The sequence below is a fragment of the Lagopus leucura genome, unplaced genomic scaffold, assembly GCF_019238085.1.
Source record: "Lagopus leucura isolate 7727_CA_CO unplaced genomic scaffold, USGS_WTPT01 Super-Scaffold_100004, whole genome shotgun sequence".
Taxonomy (NCBI): domain Eukaryota; kingdom Metazoa; phylum Chordata; class Aves; order Galliformes; family Phasianidae; genus Lagopus; species Lagopus leucura.
The window spans coordinates 8,106,555-8,112,900 of NW_024962264.1; the positions used below are offsets into that span (position 1 = coordinate 8,106,555).

A 6,346-nucleotide genomic window follows, 5' to 3' on the forward strand; every position below is an offset into this window, starting at 1 on the left:
CAAAATCAGCTGAAGCAGGAGTAATTCATCCAAGGGAAGGATGGCTTAGTTTTCCAGTCATTTTCCCAAATGTTCCACACAGCCAAGGCTGAAGCAACATCTCCAGTTACCACTTCTGTTTATGCAAGCTTTCTTCACCAAAGCACAGACTGGTCTGGATTTACTATCAAAACATGTCCCAGAGTATGACAGAAGAGTTGCCTGAATGCTCATGATATGATGGAATATCATACGATATGATAGAAAAGTTGCTTGAATGCCAAATGTGTTATTGAAGATGAATTTTAAGAATCTGTAGGCCAACTTTTCTGTGTCAAGAAATGCTCAGAAACACTTCAGTTTGAACAACAGCACCTATCCCCTACCCTGCAAAGTACTAAGGGCCAAGAACTGCCTATTCTTCTACCTGTGCCACCTGCAGCTCTTGAGTCAGCCAGTACTCACAGCTGAAACAATGTTCTTTCTAGGCAAGGGTTAAAAAAAAGCATCTCACCTGCAATTAATGCATTTTCCTGATGTAGTACATGCAAACTTTTCCTCCCTTTTTCCATCTGCTTTATGAACCAATTCTTTATTATGATATATACATGCAGGAATAAGATGACAAATTGAATAGGACATTCCTGCTGTGCCAAGCAAGTGACTGTACTAGTAGGACAGCTGGTTACCTTCATTTTATTTCTGTGAAAATATTAGGAACAGTTCAAATATTCAAAGAATGGAAAAACGGTTCTTTTTCTTGGCTGAAAATTAATCTGCTTGTACGTTGCTGCAGTAACGTAGCTGAATGTACCACCTGGCCTGGTGTCTACAGCCCAGCACCGAGTTGTGAGGTGTAATAGTTCTGTACCTCTCTAGAAAAAAAAAATAGACAATAAATTCCAGAGTTATGCTATAGTATTTGATATTTAAGTAATTAAAGGTTAGTTACAAGTTGCCTGCCTTGGAAGACTTATCAGTGTCTTTCGTTGTTCAGTTATGTTATTATAAAACATACTTGAAAATTATTCTTACATAATACAAAGTAGTAAGAATATGAACACATACCATGCTACACATAAATACCCAGAGCACAACTGTTAGTATATGAAGGAAATAAGAATAAAAAGAGATGGTATATAGAAAAATAAAAATAAATGAGAATATGCACAAAAGTATTTCTCAATTTCAAATTTTTACCTTCGTTGTTTTATGGCTAAATCCCAGGGATATAACTGATATATTCAGCACCACTCAGAAAACTCATCTTTGTCTTCCCTAAAATGACAGTTGAGTATCAAATTAGTTTATTTTTATCATTTTTACTATTTTTAAATAATTGTTTAATCCTATGACAGTTCATTTTCTGATTCTAAATCTGAAAAAAAAAAAAATTCTAGTAGCTGTAGAAAACCAGGAAAACAAATATGAGGCAGTGAATTTCCTAATCTTCACATTAGTTGAAGAGAAATAAAACATTTTTTTATAGTAGCATTAATAACAGTTTCCTTTGAAGATAATAGCTGAAGGGGGAATCTCCCCTCCTTCCCTTCCCCTCACACCCCCTTCTTCTCTCCCATTTTCATCTGCTGAAAAAAAAACACATGCTTTTATGCTGATCCAAACTGAATCCCAGCTGCTTGGAAACTCGGAACAGTTCCAAATTTTGCTCAGCTTCCCTAATTAAACTCGTTCAACCTAGAGAAGCATCCCAATGGAAAACAGTTGTGGCTTTACTCAAGGGTAACATTCTTTTAACCTCTTTCAGAGCCAGTTATCTTGATCTACTGGACTCCACATTTTCAGCAAGGTCTTACTAGCACTGATGGATTACTCCAGCAAAGTCTCTTCTGGTTAAAAGGTTTTGAAAGACACCCAAGGGGAGAAATAGCATTAAAGCAGAGATTTATCTATTTATTGCCAGGCAGAGATTCTCTCAGAAAGTATATCAAAGGTAGTTCACACATTCTTACACATGACATAGGACAAATTTTTTTTCATGACACTTGAATCAAGACAAACACAAATTATCTAATATGATTTCTATTTTCCAATTATTAGGCGATTGTCACTTCAGGATGCTTGCAGAAGAATGAAAAAGTTGAAATGTATTTATGTTCCTTTAGGTACAATTATCCTAGGCAGAGCCTCTCTTCAGATTCTACTCAAGAAAAATCTTAAATATCTGTGGGAGAAACACTGCATTCTAACACAGAACAGTACTACTATAGAATGAAAAACAAAAATCAGAATAAACTCCCTGTAGCTGTTAAGCAAGACTTTAACTATTATACAATTTATGTTTCTTAGTCTTAATAAAAACAGTGATGACTTGACAATCTGAAATATAGTGCATGCACCTAAACAGAGAACTTCTGTAACTGTATCACTATCCAGACTTTGCAACAAAATATAACAATTACTAGATTTCATTTGATCAACAAAGCATTTCTCAGTAAGACTTCTGTTATGCAAATCAAACTCCATGTGAAATCAGAAAATGTTTCCACTCATTTCAGTAAGAGATGGAATGGATCCTTTATTATGACTTTATCCTGTTATAGGTCTGTGAGCTCATATTGCACTGAAATAATCCATAACGCAGCCAAAGAATAACTATAATTCACTTATTTTCTATAATTCTTAACGGTAATGCTCTTGAATGAAAACATAAACATGAAATACTTCTCCCCTCAGAGATAATAATAAGAATTCTCTCTTGAAACTGGGCTGGAAGAACTCCAGACAGAAATCAAAGATATAGGTCTCCCATAGCTTACAAAGATCGTTAAAAATAGCATGCTGCCTGTAGCCAGTGTCATACAACTAACTGCTCTCAGTTCAATGAGCAGGTCAGTGGATGACGCAGGGACAGTCTGGTTTCTATAACAATGCAGCTTATCAGCTCTCTCTGTCCCAGCTTCTACAGACAGGGCTGCTAAGCCTCGGAAAAAAAGCACATAAAATATTTCAAACCAACACTATTTTCATCCAGATGGAGACCTAAGTTTTCAAGCGTTCCATACACACATTTATTAAAACAAAAGAAAAAAGTTTTCTCCTTAAGAAGGGTGGTGATTTCAAAATGTAAAAAGCCTTCCGCTAAACAGCACATTCATTTTAACCCTTTCTTGATGTTTACATAATAAGCAACTAAAGAAAAAAAATATAAAACCAGGATCAGTTTCACAGATTGTCTTACTAGTCCTATTGATAATTTGAAGGAAGTTTTAGATACCTACTGCACAGTGTCCAAAGTATTATGGGAATTAGAAAGAATTAACAAATGCAGACTATAATAACTCCAAGCTGTCATGAATATCAATTCCTTATTCACTACAGGGGCTTGCAAATATCACAACAATCTCATCAAATTGACACAAAAACTCTCTTGAGACTATGTATGCATTTCATTGTCATGATGAAATGAAACAGCACTTGTGATGGTCTACAGAGACCTGCTCTTACCTTGTATGAAAACTGCACCAAAATACTGGAATAAACTTTTATGTCAACTATTTACTTTAGCATCAAAACTAGTTTAAAATATTAGAAAAGTGTGGAAACCCACAAAACCAAAAACAACTCCACAGCTATTTGCTATAATTAAGATATATTCTAAGCATTTTTAGCTCTTTCATTTGTCAAGATCAATTCCCATCTTATTAGTGATAGTAAATATTATTTGCTGTTCAGTATAAATAGAAAACTTTTGTCCGTAATAAACTAATAGTACTCATTTGTACACTGCTTTTTTGCTCAGTTTCTAAACATGAGTTTAGGCAAACAATTTCACATTATAATGCAATATTCTGATTTTCTTTTAATTCTTAAACCATTTGTCCATGCATGTTTATTTTACGAGATAATTTTGTTCAACACTGATAATTACCCAAGTTTCCTACGTAGTTCTGTTAGGGAGGCAGGCATGTTCTGATTCTCACATTTGCAATAGCATTTTCATAAACAAGTCCTTCAGTATTGCAGTCCCACCATCAGCAGAGAAGAAAAACAAATTCATCCATATTTGGGATTCCACATCTTTTCTCTTTCCTGCTGAAATATATCTCATAGGATATGTCATGTGAGTTAATAAAACAACAGGTTTTTCTACAGCAATCAGATTTCTAAGGGCTTTACTCCTTACCTGTTAATGTGCACACCTATCAGAATGACTGCTGCAGTTGACATGAATAGTCTCAGGAGAGACTGGATGATATTTCACATGAAGCAGCTCCAGGGATCTTGCAAGGAACTACAACAAAATAATTAGTTTTCTTCTGTTTTATGTTAGTCCTTACTATGACAAACTAATGAAATACTTGAAACAAATAAAGTACTATCTTATCAACTTCCATCTTACTTTTCAAAAAAAAGGAAGATTTTTCTGTTGTTAGAAACTTGTATATCAGATCCTATGCACAATAACTGTATTTTCCAATGGGTTGGCTTTTTGGAGGAAAAAAATAAAGAAATAAAATAAAAAGAATTTTAAAATAATTTTAAAATTAAACCTAAAGCAGATGTAGTTCTCAAATATAGTTGCTATAAAGTGACAAAGGAACTGCAGACAAAATATTCAATTGAAATTCAATCACGTACTGCAGGTTCTCTTGTCCCCATCAGTTTCTTCTATGAATTCACATCCACAAGTAGTAAAGCAGTTTACCTCTTAATAATAAGAATGAGCTGTAAAGGCACATGTTGCATTTCCTAACAGTTGTTAAATTCATTTAAAAAATGTAAATGCTAGCTCTGCAAAAAAAGGATACATGGAAATCAGGTCAGTTTTTGCAATGAAATCTATGACAGATATGTAAAGCAGCTGAAAGTTATTTCGGATGCTTTAAGGTTCCGGACTTTTTCCTTAGATATCTTTTTAAGAGAGATTTCCCAGGAACATTTCCCAAAAATGACAAAATAATTTGAAGTATGGTATCATAAGATGTTTCAAGACAATATCACATCACCATATGATGACACGATGGAAAAAAAACAAAAACAAATACCTTAAAGAAGGAAAGTTGACATTACTCAACAAAAACATCAAATTTTTCAAGCAGATTTCTTGGAAATAATATGTATATCAGTCCGTATGGAGAAAGCTTACCTATGTCAAGCTCTCTAGAAATCTAGAAGTAAAAATGCTGGTGGCACTTTGTTCAGGCCAGTGAACATCTCCTGAAATCTGATGCAGCAGAATTGCTCAGACCTGAGAAAAAAAAGATCTACATAAAAATGTGGAAAGTAAGGAAAATTTGACAGTAAGTCTCACTTAAAAAAATTATGATAAAATTAAATAAATAAATTCTTTATCCACTACCTTCAGTAAAAGCAAGTCAACAAGGCACCCACATCTCTTCAATAAAGTTGTCAGATGTAAGAAAGAAGTTATGGCCTTTCCAGAATCAGGTACTGCAGTTCCGGGAAGAATTAAGAGATATATTCTGCAGTTACTGAATTTTCTTTCATCTTGTATGTCTTCATCTGTGCTCAGAACAAAAGAATTAGTCAAAACAGCAAGCGTAAACGGTTTTTCCTATATTTGTCCACAGCAACATCACCTGAAAAGACCATGGGAAGTGTGAAACTGTAAACTGACAAGGAAGAAATAAACTTTAGAAAACTAGTATGAGATCATTAAACACTCATCATTTTCCAATTGCTGAACATTTTGAACACTGCCTGGACCATAGCTCTTAGAACAGCAGAACAAGTATGTCTATTAGGAAGTATTCTGGATTTCAATTGCCCTCAATTCACAAAGCAAGTTTTTAAACACAGACTATAGGTTAAGTACCTTTAGAACCCTAGGGAGTGGTTAACAGCTTGATCCCAGGGGTGGTGTGCAGGATCACAAATTCCTACTTTGTGTTTTTTGACTAAAACAATGATGTCCAAGTCCTTAATAAGCAAGAAACATTCTTCATGTTTTTGCTGCTGTTTTGGTTTTGTTTGTTGTATGTATGTATAAATGCAATTTCGCAATTCAGCCGCAATTTTTCACAGCCATAAAATAAATATCCTGAAGAGTGTACCAATGAGAAAGTAAGGTACTGGGAGTTACTTGAATCCAATTAAGAATTATAATTGCCAACCAAATTTAATAATATTTTTTATAATTGTTGTCTAGGTTTTAACCCCATAAACTACGGGGGTTAATTAGTGGACTGACAACTGGAGTAGGAGAAGACCTGTCAAACATCAGCATTTTATAGGAGCAATGATTTTAATGCCAGAAAGTTTTCTGGAAATTAGTGCCGGAGAGACACTTCTAATAAAATCAAAGCAAGTCCCAGTCCAATAAACTGTAATTTTTAGAGTTTAATGTACATTTTTTGCATATATTTTAGCAATTTATTCTGTT

The 6,346-nt window shown here is 34.2% G+C and overlaps 2 long non-coding RNA genes across 2 annotated transcripts; both read right to left on the minus strand.

Moving 5' to 3' along the window:
- Nucleotides 1-822: 822 nt before the first annotated feature.
- Nucleotides 823-4,009, minus strand: LOC122180436. Its single transcript, XR_006179067.1, has 3 exons — nucleotides 3,872-4,009; nucleotides 1,180-1,257; nucleotides 823-854 (listed from the first exon to the last, which is right to left on the minus strand). It is a non-coding gene; the product is annotated as an uncharacterized LOC122180436 (long non-coding RNA).
- On the minus strand, nucleotides 4,004-5,424 carry LOC122180435. Its single transcript, XR_006179066.1, has 4 exons — nucleotides 5,303-5,424; nucleotides 5,090-5,191; nucleotides 4,127-4,234; nucleotides 4,004-4,035 (listed from the first exon to the last, which is right to left on the minus strand). It is a non-coding gene; the product is annotated as an uncharacterized LOC122180435 (long non-coding RNA).
- Between the last annotated feature and the right edge of the window lie 922 nt (nucleotides 5,425-6,346).